Raw genomic sequence first — 13,952 nt, forward strand, 5'->3', positions numbered from 1 at the left:
CTATTGTTCCCTATTTACACATGGGATAACTGATTTATAGATGATAAGATTGAATTAATGTCAAAAAGTTGGATATGATATAAAATTTGCCAATGATGGGGTCTTAAAAGTTGGGGACAACATGTTGGCTTCCCCAAGTCTCAGATTTATCATCTATGAAATGGGAGATTTACACAAGATTTCTCTAAAGTATTTTTATCTCTGAAGTCCTAAAAATCTTTTTCTGTCCCTCAGACTCACCTCTGTTATCTTCCAAAGAGCAGAGTTGAACTTGACAAAGTTTGTCTCTCAGAGCTCCTGTCTTTATTACTTTCTTGAGGACAGTGTGTGAAAGTTGCTTTTACCACTGGATAGGGAAATTTGTAATAAAAACCAACTCCTTGGGTGCCCTATTTCCACTTTAGAAAGAATGAACATATTGTTTTAATTAATCATACGAAAGCAAAATTAGCATGATTGTGTGATAGGTGTTGTAAATCATCCCGATCCACATCATTGAGCAAAGACCATTTAGTTATTCTGGAGTTGTTAAAGATTTTATCTACCCAAGTGAAAATTCAATTAGTACTAGCTTCAGCTTATATAAAACTAAGAATTTTCAACTGTGGGAAAATACTCTTTGTGTGTGTGAATACCACCTTGTGCCATTTTGATAAATTACTGTAATTAACTGTATCCTACGCAAGCTAAACAAAATTTACCGAACTGTTGTCGTATAAAAGGAGTATCGTCTCTTCTCTTGTGGGGGAGATTGCTTTCATCTCTACATGATATTACCTTGACTATCATGCTTTTCATGCTGAGGTCTGAAAGTACCTACAGAATTCTAGCTAGCACTGGAGAAAAGAGCTTCATTTTCATCATCTCCACCTTTTCCCCTCAGGCTATAGGAACATCAGCTATGGACTTCACTATAATTCAATTAAATCTGCTACATTTAATTAGCTAGCTGGGGAAACACTGCAAGCAGCACCAAGGCACGGCACCCTAATAACCTAGCCAAAGGGCTGAGCTATTTCAGGAAGGGCTAAGGATGATGGAAGAGGCCAGAAGATATTCTATGCTGTCGGGCACACACTCTCTTCTGCCCACTTTCCTTGCCTGTGCATCTGGCTCTGCCCTACTTTTCTTCTCCCACTCAAACTTATCTGTACTTCAAGGTCAATCCTTCCTAAGAGATTTGTGGACATCTTTTTCTTGTACATGTCTGCTGGGCTTGCCTTGTGCTCTCCCCTGGTCCGTGGACGTATCTCTTCATGTCTTTTGATGAGTTCTCTACCCTTTTCTTATTTTTCCTCCTCCATGGGATCAGTGAGAGAACAGCACAGACATTGGCAAGATTGCTTCTGGAATGGTCCAGGTTTATCCTGAACTTTATCATAGAAGCTGTCCAACTCTGGCTCTAGGGGCAAAGCTTTTGGAGCAAGGTCACGCGTAGCTACAACTTATCTCAGAGTGTTATGATCATTTTAGAAGGATTTCTCAAGTATTTGTTTTAGCAGCATGATAACTACTCTTCTTAGCTAACTCTGAATGCATACTATATGTCAAGTCTGTTGCAAAAAGCTTTATAGGTATTATTTTCTTCAATCCTAACTGGGACCCCCTGAGATGAGTGTTATTCTCCCTAATTTACAGAAGAGAAAACTGAGGCTCAAGAGGTATATCTAAGCACACTTCTGCTCAGTAGAAGAATTAGAGCCAGTATCTTGGGGCATCAGCATGCATGTGCCCAGGGGAGACTGGCATACAGGAGCAGTGGACCAAGTGGGTGAGAGCTGCCCTCCATGCAGGCAGGCACTATCCAGCTCACTGGAGGCCCAAGCAGAACAAAAGGGAAATGTGTTAGTCAGCTTTGCATTACTGTGACACAATACCTGAGATTATCAACTTGACAAAGGAAAGGTTTATTTTGAACTCATAGTCTTGGAGGTTTCAGTCCATGGCTGCCTGGCCTTGTTGCTTTGGGCTTACATAGCATGGGACATCATGGTAGGAGCTCATGGTAGGAGAGGCCTGCTTGCCTCACTGCCACTGGGAAGCAAAGAGAGGGAAGTGTCAGAGTCTCAGTATCCCCTTCAAGGCCATGTCATCAATGACCTGGCGCCCTCCCACTGGGCTTGTTCGCTTCTAGTTGCTGGCCATCTGGCACCTTTTAAAGCTTCCATTACCTCCCAATAGCAGCGTGGGTTGGGAACGAAGCCTTCAGCTCATGGACCATTGCAGGACACGTATATAAACCATAGCCACACAGAAAAGAATTTCCTTCTCTCTCTGGAGCTGTCCTTCATCATTAGTACTCCATGATCTTCAGAGTTTGTTTTGTTCTGTTTGTTTTTGTTTTTTTCCAGTACCTGGAATCGAACTCACTATGTTGCACTTGCCAGGCAGGCACTGTGTCACTGAGCTAAATCCTCAGCCCCTGATCTTCACAGTTTGGACTCTAGGACCTAAACCTGTGGCCTCCAAGTTTCTCAAGGCTTTGGTTTTGGAAAGAGGATCACGACATCAGCTTCTTTGGTTCTGAGGCTTTTAGATGTGGACCTAGCCATGCTAACGACATCTGAGGGCCTCCAGCTGGTGGATGACCTGGGGTGGGACTCCTACTAGTCTCTTTCTCCCCTCTCTCCCCCAATCTAGTTTGACATCTTTTATGAGTGTTCCAACAATGAGCCTAGTTTAGTGATGAAAACCACACCATCTGTAATTATTGAACAAACAGCACCAGGAGCAGAAATAAAAGAGAGAGAAAAAACAAAACAAAACAAAACAAAACAAAGCACTCACAGTTCCAGCACTCCAGCAAATCACTTGAGGGTTTCCAGAGTTCTTTGTGTGCTTCTAGTTTCTGGCCATCTGGCACTGTAGTTTTAAATAGTTGTAGTCCAAGTGTAAATAGCATTTTCTGACCTAATAATTTATCCTAAATGCTTCCTGTGCTACTGCATAGTCTTCTCTGTGATAATATTTTTTTGGGGACAATGTTTCACTGTATAGTTCAGGCTGGCCTTAAACTCACTATGTAGTCCAGGCTGGCCTAACACTTGTGGCCATCCTCCTGCCTCAGCCTCTTCTAAGTGGTGGGATTACAGGTGTGCACCACCACACCTGGCCTGTGTAATAGTTTTGAATGGTGCTAGAATATTTTATTAAGTTTATACACTTTGAGATTTTTTTTTTTTTTTTCCTCCGGTACCGGGAACCGAACTCACGACCTTGCGCTTGCCAGGCAGGCGCTTTGCCGCTGAGCTAAATCCCCAGCCCCAAGTTTATACACCTTGAATGCCTTAGTCTTCACCTTTTGGGAGGAGTCTTTGTCTTGTTTTCAGTTGTCTGCCTTCATAAACTAATCTGTCCATGTGCTTAAGAAATACTTATTGTACCACTGTCCTGGGCCACCTCTACTGTGCTGGACAGTGGGGGTGCTGGGTCGGGGGAGACCTGGTCCTTAACCTGCCAGGCAGTCGGGCAGCTGACTGGAGTGAAAGGGAAGATATGATAAGAGATGAACATAAATCACCAATGAGAGAGCCGGAATAATTGGTGGTGGGGGGCACTTACATCAGACAGGATGTACAGGAAAAAGAGGCTGCTCTTAGAAGGTGCCCTCCTCCATCCAGTCTGCTGTGACAAAATACCTTGGACCAGGAAACTTATAAAATGACAGAATTCTTGTTCACAGTTCTGGAGAACACACGGTCCAAGCTACGGTACTTGCAGATTCACTGACCAGGACGGGCTTTCCCTCTGCTTCTCAGGAGAGACTGCCCTCTCCTTACCTGGCACAAGGAGGTGAGGGTGTTCACTTCAGGCTCCTTTATCATCGTGAAGGTGGACCCTCCATGGCTTAGTCCTGCACAAGGCCTCACCTCTTAATACCCTCTCACTGGGTTTTGGGTTTTAAGATATGAATTTTGGGGGGAAAAAACATTCAGAAGTTGTCCATTGCAGAAGACAACATTTAAACTGAGAGCTAAGGCAGGAAGAAGCATCTACATTTGGTGAGTGTTGGAGGGCAAAGGTCCTGGCAGACGAGAAAAGTCTTGCGGAGGGAAACAACTTGTGTGTTTAAGAAACAGTAAAAGAACCCGTGGGAAAGTGGCTCCAGGTGAGACTGGAGAGCCAGCGGCCAGATTTTGCCGGTCTTTCAAAGTGATGACGAGCAGTTTGTGTTGTTAAATTATAAGGACATGTTTCATATTAGAAACATTTCTGAACATTTTGGAAGCCTTCATCTTGTGTTCATGACTTCACCTTTGTTATGATGCCAACTAAAGCGTTATTACCTCCAATTTCTAGGTGAGAAAATGGAGGTCCAGAGAGGTTACGTAGCATCTTAGAATTTCCACTATGAATCAACCTCTGGCTAAGGAATGGACACCAAAGTCTACACTACCGTTTCTCTCTTGGCCATTTTGCTGTTCATTTCCCCAAATGAAACTTTGGATGCTTTATCCGTGTCTGTGCAGCAGGCTTATATTTACACACTACTTTGTGTCCTCCTTTGGCTGACTGGCTGCGTTAAGGAGATTTGCGAAGGGAGCAGGGGAGAAAAGCGAGCTGAAGAAACCTAGTTTCATTAAAGCTACGGCATTATTACCGCGTTGTTCCTGAAGATGGCCGAGGGGCAGTAGCAACTGGGGAAACCCATAGGATTTGTAATTTGCTAACGGAACGAAACACAGCCCTGAGGGGAAGAAACAAAGGAAAGCCTGAGGGAAGTGGATTTTAAATGAGAGGAAAGAACTCAGTAGAAAAAAATGACAAGGGGAAGCTGCTTGGTCTATTCCAACAGAACAAAATAAACTTAGCATTTTATTGCTGAGATGCCAGGGTGCTGTAATCTCTTCATGTAAAAGGAACGTAGAATGGGCTTTATCTAGCCACCCTGAGGTGGCTGAACCCCCAGCCCAGACTCCCAAGCCTCTGTCCTGGTGGTGCAGCCTTGGGGTAGCCGCTGCCACTGGGGTGACTTACTGCAAGAGCCATTGCATTGGCCAAGAAATATTAATTAAGCACCAACTATCTATTGAGCTCTTGCCTGGCCCTGGGCTAGGTGCTGGGTGAGGTGAGATGACTGTAGCTGGCCTGGGTTCTGGCCTGCAGCACCTGTGTCCAGTGGGGATTGGAGATAGTAAACCAGTGCAAGTGTGGGTGAAAGAATTGGGACCTTGTGAAGGACAAGGGTGCTGTTAGGGAGAATGAGGGGGCTGAGGGAGGGAAATTTGATTTTAATTAGAGGCTTCAGAAAGGCTTCCCTGAGGAGGTGACATTGAACCTGAGGCCTCCTTAGCGCCCCTTGCCTCTCTCATCCTCTCTGTTACTACCCTGCCTCTTGCTCGGCTCTCCAGCCATACTGGCCTCCTTGCTGTTCTTAGAAGCTTCCACAGATGCTTCTGCGCTAGGACCTTTGCTCTAGCCATTCCCCCAGCCTGAAGTTGTTTTAACCCCTGGCCTCAGATAGTCTTTCACTCATCTCCTTACCTCTCTTAAATATTGGCTCAAATGTCAAATTCTAAATGAGGCCCAGCATGACCATGTGCACCCTACTTAAAATGGCTGCTGGTCTGTGGTGACCCAGGTTTCCTGGAACTCCCAGCCTTCCTTTCTTTGCTATATCACACCCCCCCCAGCATTATTATCTAACACACCATTTCATTTACTCCTTATAATCTCTGGCTAGAATTTAACTTCTATGAGGACAGGGATTTTTGTCTTTTTTATTCACTGTTACATTCTAAGCACGCTGAACAGTATTTGTCCTGAGCAAGGCATAGTTGTTGAAGGACTGAAAAGAGGAAGAGTGTTTGAGGCAGAGGGGTTTGCGCTCACACTGGCCCAGAGATAAAAACAAGCTCACAAAACTGGAAGGATTGGATGGCGAAGAGGAGAGTGAGTTTCGAGAGGCCAGGAGCCAGAACTCTGGACATCTCTGATTCTTAGGATTTTCGCCTTACCATGGAAGTATCTGGCACTGTTAGTGTCCTTGGATATATTACTCCCATCCTTACTTCTGTGTCTTGGAGAACCACCAAGAAATCACCTTTAACATATGGTGGCCTGTGAGATATTTGGAGTCAGGTATCATAACCACGTCCACCTCGGGTTTTCCTCAGGTTAATGGTTCTAATTTCTTTGACAAAGAAGTCCTTTAAAAAAAAACCTTAATAAATGCAAGCTTATTTCTTGTGTACCTAAAGTTTCATTGGCTCATTTCCAGGCAGCAATACAGGGAGCAAATTCCTTCCATGTTGTCCCTCTGCTGTTTACAGCACATGATCGCCGTGGGAGGGGAATAACAACGAATTACACGAGGGAGGCTTCTGCGGGCCCAGCCTGCAAGTGTCTGCTGATGTTGCTTCCACTGCCTGCTGACGTACTTCCACAATGACTGCAAGGACAACTGGCAAATCTGCTCTAGCTGGGTTTGCAGAAAATAAGGGTAAAAGGACTTGTGGCCGGTGAGGAACCTCTGAAAGATGTGTTTGTCAGTTCGGTCTCATCCTCCCTGGCTTACATTCCTTTCCGGCAAGGGCGGAGATTGCATCTTCCTACCCTTTAGCCATCCTTCTCTCCTTACACAGGAGTGTGTGGTGTGTGTACACTGGGGATCGAACCCAGGACCTTGTACTTGTGAGGCAAGTGCTCTACCACTGAGCTACACTTCCCACTCATGCAATCATTCACTGGTCAGAGTTCTTCTAAAGATGTTACTTCCAGCACTGAGTGGTGTAAGAACTAACAGACAAAGTTGCTTATACCCTAAGACCCAAAAGGAGGAGTAGCAGCTCATCTTCATTTCATTTTGGGCCAGCTGAGAGAGGTATCTTGGAAGCCCACTCAGGAAGGGACCTCTCTCTTTCCAGCCATGTCCGCACCACTCTCACCAAATACCACAGCACATCACTTCTTTAAGAAGTTCTTGTTTCCTTCCTCCATACATTTTCCCAATTTTCTATCGCTCATGCTGTCCTGCTTATCCTCCCATCAGTCCAACCCCTCTTGGCTTTTCTGCTGGACTTTGTGTCTTCCTAAATTGCAGGGACCCAGCCTCCACACCTAATCCTTGTTGCAAAGTAAACAAGGGTAGAAGTTGGGGGAAATACACAGCACAGACTCGGCCTGAATGCCTTTCTCCCTTGCAAACCCAAGATTCTCTTTACTTTTCAAAAAGAGCAATCACTACAGACAATTTTATACTCTCAACAGGGCTGTGAGATAGATTTGGTGAGCCACTTTCTGTTTTCCAAAGCTAATTAGAGATGGATAAATTTAAATGGTTGTGGAAGCCAACAATAAAACACTGTATCCTCGCTAGCTATCCTGTGATTTCTCCCTTTCCTGTAAAGAATCATGACTCATATGTATCAGGCTCTGGCTCAGCGGTGTGGTGCAGTGGATGGTACCTGCTCACATGAGCTGTTGCTCATCCCTCACCTCTGTGATCAATCGCCTTGGCCTGGTGGGAGTATTTACTCCACAGAAATTGGCAAATGCTATGTAAGCAATGACTAGAACGTTTACCAACATCTCTGCTCTGTCTGTTGGGCAAAGACTGGGTCCAACTATCCTTGAGGTACATGCACACACATACACACACATACACACACACACTCACACACACAAACACATGCATCGGGATTATTTTGATGAATAAAGTGTCTTTAGAGATAACTTTTTTCCTCTTAGGCCCCAAGGCTTCCATGAGGGTCTGATGGAGGGAACACTTTGCTCTGGGCAAAGACTGGGCACCAGAGCACTGAATGGTGGTTTCCACAGCAACCTGGGGAGGGCGCAGACCTGGGGAGGCATTTTTAAAGCAGTCCCTGTCAAACTGTACTGTGCAGGTGAGTAACTTGGGTATCTTGTTACAATGCAGATTCTGATCCATAGGACCGGGATGGTGTCTGAGAGTCTTCATTTCTTATAAGCTCCCTGTGGTGCTGGTGCTGGGAGGCACCAATTTGTGAGCAATGCGAGTGTGAAGGACGATTCAAGAGTGGGCAGAGGAATCTTGCTGCATGTTAAACCCATCCAGGCCCGGAGACTGGCTCTCTTCTTGCTCCAGTTTCAGACTTGAGAATGAGGGCGAGAAAGGGTATTAAAACTGCAGAAGAAGCAGGGCAAGATTAGGCAGAGCTAGATTCAGAGCTCCTCATTGCTATCAAACAGTGTGACTCTGGTGGGTTGCAGACCACCCCTGAGTCTCACTTCCTTCTCTATGAAGTGGACTTTCCCTCCCCACAGGATTTTTTTTGTTGTTGTTTTTTTTCCCCATACCGGGAATCGAACTCACAACCTTGTGCTTGCCAGGCAGGTGCTGTGCCGCTGAGCTAAATCCCCAGCCCCTCCCCACAGGATTTTGAAGCCTAAGAGAGAAAGCACACTGCTCCACAAACTTTGGATCTGTCTCAAGCCTAAAACCAAACATCCTTCTTTATGAAACAACCTAGCTATTGATCCCAAACCACTGTTTCTCAAATTATGAAAATTACAGATTAGTTTCAAAAATATTAAGATATCTTTAAAAATGTAGAAAAGAAAAGAAAAACACTCTGCCCAGTGATAACATAGTTAACATTTTGATATATTTCCTACCAGGCCTTTATATTTATTTTATTTTAAAACAAATATGGGATTTGTAGTTAGTATATTGTTTTGTCATCTTCTTTTTAATTTAATAATTAAATTATCAGCAGGTTTCATGTCTCCATGTAAAGACCAATCATTATTTTATTAAATGATTGTACATTTAAAATAGGCCTCCTAAGACTTGAGACAAAGCCCACCTCCAAGACTTAGTTCACCTTACAGGAAGAAATGTATCTGACTGGGGAGCTGCTTACACCTTCTAGTACTTTCTTTTTGGTTTTCTTGGGAGCCTGAGTCTCCAAAAACCACCTATAGAATGGAGAAGGCCAAAAGTCAGCACTGTGTGATGTCAGGAAGCCCCAAAGGAATCACAAGCCAGGCTGGGAGCTTGCTCTGGGGACAGTTCCAAACAAAATTCTGGTCCAAGGGTAACAGTGACCAGAGAACATCCTAGGAATCTACAGTCATGGATCCGTAGATTGGGTCATGGAATGAAAAGTGCTGAATGGAAAAAAAAATTCAAGTAGGCAGAACTCAATGAAGTCAACTATGCCTTCCTTTTCCAACAGGAATTCCAAAATTCTTTACAGAATCTCCTTAGGAGTGGTTCTGCAAGATTCTCTAATGCCTGAAGCTGTTGTGGGGAAGAAGGCACTCATTTATTCATCTGTTCATCTAGACCCCGCCCCCATCTTAAATGTGTACCGGAGGCCCCGTACATTAAAGGCGTGGTTTCCAGGGTGGTGCTCTTGGTGGTAATGACCATATCATCCCTTCCTATTTCTCTTTGCTTCCTGGCCATAAAGTGAGAGTTCATTTCACCATGCACTCCTTACCATGATGTTCTGCCTTGCCACAGGCCCAAAGCAGCAGACCAGTTGATGACACATTCTCCAAAACTATAAGGAATAAACCTTTAGTATTATAAGTTGAATATCTCACTATAGTAATGGAAAATTGGCTGAATAAACTAACATAATCAGCAAATATTTATAGAACTCCTACTACATAACCAAAACTTTTCTGGGTTACCAGCGCATTCTGGTGACTGAGATGGACAAGATCCCTGCTCTTATAACTTGTATATTTTAGTTGGGCAGACAGATAAGCTTATCCAAAAACATGATCACTTTGCAGAAGTGCAAAGAAGAGAGTGAAACAGAGAATACTGTGGAAAGTGATTGGGGCTGTGTACACAGGGCAACCAGGCAGGCTTCTCTGAAGAGGAGCATTTCAGCTGAGCAACAAAGGATTTGCAGTTTGCTTATGACCCTTGGAGCTACATCTTTGGATACTCTTCCTTGCAGGAGCAAGGTCTTCAAGTATTACCAGGGTCACTCTATTATCTAGACCCTCAATCTTCCTTCCTCTTGACAAGCATCCCAGTTCTTTCAGCTGGTGCTCATATGACCCACTTTAGCTCCTCTCAGAGTCCTCAATCAGTTTTGAATTATACATCACATTTATATCTGGTGTCCAGAATGAAATACTGTGTACGACCAAGACAAAGGACTATTATGCCCCTTGTCCTGGATGCTGCAGTTTTATTCAGCCAAAGTAGCAAAAACCTTTATTTTTAGTTGACTACATCATCTTGTATCCTTAATTGAGCTTGCAGTCAAATAAATCACCTAAGTCCTTCACACATCTTGTAACCTGTGCCATGGCATTTTGGAAAGTAAGTGCAGAGGCTTACATTTATTTATATTCATTTAATCTTGCGAATTTTGGCCTGATTCCTCAAGCCGGTCTGGATCATTTTGTTTTCTGGGTCTGTTGCTTTTTCCTTCAGACTTTACCAAGGAGGCCAACGGGGTCTCCTAGGGAAGAGAGGACCGCAGCGTGGACTAAGGCGGCAGGAATTGAAACACAAAGCGGAGGATGGATTCAGGGAGTATTCAGAGGCCGAGCTGGTGGGTTGGAGGCAGTAGAGAAAAGAGAGGAGCTAAGCCTACTATCTGGTTAGGGGCCTGAGCAGTGGAACTGACACAATTCCACTCAAAGACACAGGGCGACGACTCAGGCAAAAACACATTTGTTAAGAAAAAGAATTTCACACAGTGGCCTTATAGCAATTATTATTTTCTTCTTCCTAATCTCTGTCTACGCCAGTATTAACACTAATATCTAGAGGAAAGAAGGAGGCCGGAAAGGGGAGTTCTGCATATTACATTCAGAACCAGACGCGGCAGAGGAGGCAGGCGCAGAAGCGGGTATGTGGCCCAGGGAAGGCATTTTCTTTGTGAACCAGACTATAGAAACCATTTCTGTATTCCTTGCAAACGCCAAGCCTCAGAGGTGACCCTGTTGAGCTACGCACATTTCTGATGGGAATAGAAATGAAAGATGTTCCCGGTCTCTTTCAGCTTTTATCAAATACAAGAACCAGAGGGCACGATCCAAGCCCGGGAAGGACGCAGCCCCGGGGAATCGTGGGTGAGAGTATTAACCAGGAGCAGTTAATCTTTGGAATATACTTGTAGAAGGGAGCAGTAAAATAACGTGAATGCTTCTGAAACAGATTTTATATTTAGAACCCAGAAAGCTGGGATGTAAGCATCATTTCCATTGCCAAGGCTGTAGCTTTTGCTTTGTTACAGGACCCTGGCCAAGAGATTTCCTGTGTAATCACAGAATCCTGGTGGATTAAAGGGACGGTGTTCAGACATTCATTTTGTGCAGGGGTTTTAGCTGGGGGTGCACAATGGAGTCAGTTGGGGAAGTTTCTTTCCGTTTATTTATTCCAGGGTTTACTGCTTTAGATTTTGTAGGGCACAGTATTTTGGAAAAGGTTCTCACATCATTTGATTCATATTAGGCACCAAGGATCTCTGATCCAGTGTAATCGCCTCATTATAGAGAGGGGAAACCAAGATTAGGAGATTAAGTGGTTTGTTCACCAACTCAGAGAAGTACAATGACCCTGGGAGTCAGCTTCCTCAGTGGAGAAAACGCAAAAAACGAGACCATTTGATCTCTTTTTGTCATATTTCAGAGACTTAACATCACACAACTGTGAACTAGGTTTAGTAATATGAGTAGCTCTTAAAACATAGAATGGAGTGAAAAGGAAATACAGCGAGATTCATATACATTCATTTATAGCTATTAAAAATAACAGTCATGTATTTTACAAGCCATAGATACTTAGTAAGGATCTACATCAAACACTTTCGACAGAATGCTTGTTAGAGGGGAAGGAATGGGAGAAGATTCTAGGATGCAGAACTTGGTTGACCATAAGAGTTTGCTAGGAACTGTGGTATGAAAATTTTCAGACGTCTTCCCTCAAAGTGTCTTAAAAATAAAAGTATAATCAACAGATGATGGATCAAGAAGATGTGGCCCATGCATATCATGGAAGATTATTGTACCACAGAATGGAATGAAACTGATTTATGCTACTGCACAATAAACCTTGAAGACAATATTCTAAGTGAAAAGGACCACACACAAAGGAGCAAATGCTGTGTGACCCCACTTATACAACATAGAGCCATCCTCTCATCTGCAAGGACACTTTCCAACCTCCTCAGTTAATTCTGAACCTTATGTCTACAATATTTTTTCTGTACACACATACATACCTTTGATGGAGTTAATACATTTAGCATAGGATGAGATTACTAATAATATCTAATAATAAAATAGAATAATATTGATAATAAATGGTAACAAAAATTATGTGAATGTAGTCTCTCAAGATATTGTAATACCTTATTGTACTTATAGACTTGGGGCTACAATATATATTTTTTAATTTTAAAGAGAATTTAAAAAAATATCAAAATAGCAACAACATAGGGTGAATTCATAGAGACAAAGTAGATTAGAGGTTTCCAAGAGCTTGCTTGAGGTAAGGTGAGGCGTTACTCCTAATTGGTTACAGATTTTCTATTTGGAGTGATCGTAAAGTTTTGGAAGTAGATATTGGTGGTGTCTACACAACACTCTGAATGAAATCAATGCTACTAAACTGTATGCCTAAGATGGTTAAAATAACAAAATTTACTATATGTCTATTTCCACTTTTAAAATAATTGATAATATTACATACCAAACCTATTAAATTTTATGATTTTAATGAGTGAAATTAGCTGATCTATGAACTGAATCCCAATAAAGCTGTTGAAAATGTGGCAAACATGAGTTTTCCTTTGCCTTTAAGTTGGAAGAATGGAAGAACTGAAGAGCAAGAGAAAGAACTTTCGCTCAGGTGGGGACTGCGACAGGGACAGCCACTGCATTCTCTTCTCTAAAGGACTATGAAGGTTGAGAGTAAGACTCTGTGTTGGACATTTTAGGCACCTTGACATTTTCCTGGCAGTGCGACACTTTGATGAGGTGTAGGGACTGGGAATTTGTTATATAAATAGAAGTTGTTGTTAGATACTTTAATTTGGTGTCTACTTGACACAAGACATTGTTGTCCATGTTCTTTGAATAAAAATGCAAACAGATTTGTCTGCCTTTTATTTTAGCGTTTGGCAGATAATGACTTTTGCAGGAGGGGAGTGCATGGCATCTATAAGCTTTTATGCAACAAGTGTATTTGAAAAATACAAGTAGTATGAACAGATACTTGAAGAGCTATCCATTAATTATGCTGGAAACTTTGGAAGTTCCTCAAATTTCTTTTAGCCACTTCCAGCTGTCAGTCTTAAAAGAAAGTTGAGAAGTAGGTTAAATACTATTAATCTCTCCGACCTCCAGTCTCTGGAGAACGGGAAAAAGAACAGATGATAACTTTTTTTTAATTGGCAGGAAAAGTTTAAGTGAGTTTCGTTTAGCCCTGAAAATACATTTTGATTTGTATAGGTCGTTTCCTACTTCATTTACACTCTCTCCAACCAATTTTAATTATATCCATATATCTCACAGAGGCCTGTCTTCGGGTGTTGTGGAACTATCATTCCCACCAAATGTGTGGGTGAGAACTGCCATTCCTACTGATTGACAAAAGAAAGAGCCTTTGTCCTGCAGCTTTGCCCGGTGATAAGCGAGTGGCCCAGTTACTACCAGTCATTTGCATGCACAGTGAACCATTTCATTAAGAATTTCATTAAGATGATAATGTTTAATGTTTCCCGGGAAAAAATGAGTTTTTGCCTTGTTCAGTTATATAATTAAAGCCAGAGAATGAAGGGAGATTGCAAAGTGCTTGCATAATGTGGCAAGTATAATGATCAAACTCGTAAATAAGTTCAAGAGGCAAGTTCTGTATGGATCCTGATGGTGAATCGCATAAGGATGTTGGGTGCATGGAACATATGGGCTGAAAAGTTCCCTAGAGTTCCACTCTGGGATTACTAGCTGAGCTCCTTGCTCTTTAGGACAAGATGGTAGAACAAGATGGATGG

The 13,952-nt window shown here is 42.8% G+C and overlaps 1 long non-coding RNA gene across 2 annotated transcripts in view; it reads left to right on the plus strand.

Moving 5' to 3' along the window:
- LOC106147237 overlaps nucleotides 1-13,052 on the plus strand; it is a 73,352-nt gene extending 60,300 nt beyond the window's left edge. Inside the window, exons 2-3 of one of the 2 annotated variants that reach the window (XR_001232015.1) lie at nucleotides 10,959-11,028; nucleotides 12,761-13,052. This is a non-coding gene — a long non-coding RNA (uncharacterized LOC106147237). The remainder of the gene's footprint in view (nucleotides 1-10,958; nucleotides 11,029-12,760) is intronic. The other variant, XR_001232016.1, reaches the window with a different exon arrangement.
- Nucleotides 13,053-13,952: the final 900 nt, after the last annotated feature.

This window comes from Chinchilla lanigera, unplaced genomic scaffold (genome assembly GCF_000276665.1).
Source record: "Chinchilla lanigera isolate Chin_1 unplaced genomic scaffold, ChiLan1.0 scaffold00007, whole genome shotgun sequence".
Lineage (NCBI taxonomy): Eukaryota > Metazoa > Chordata > Mammalia > Rodentia > Chinchillidae > Chinchilla > Chinchilla lanigera.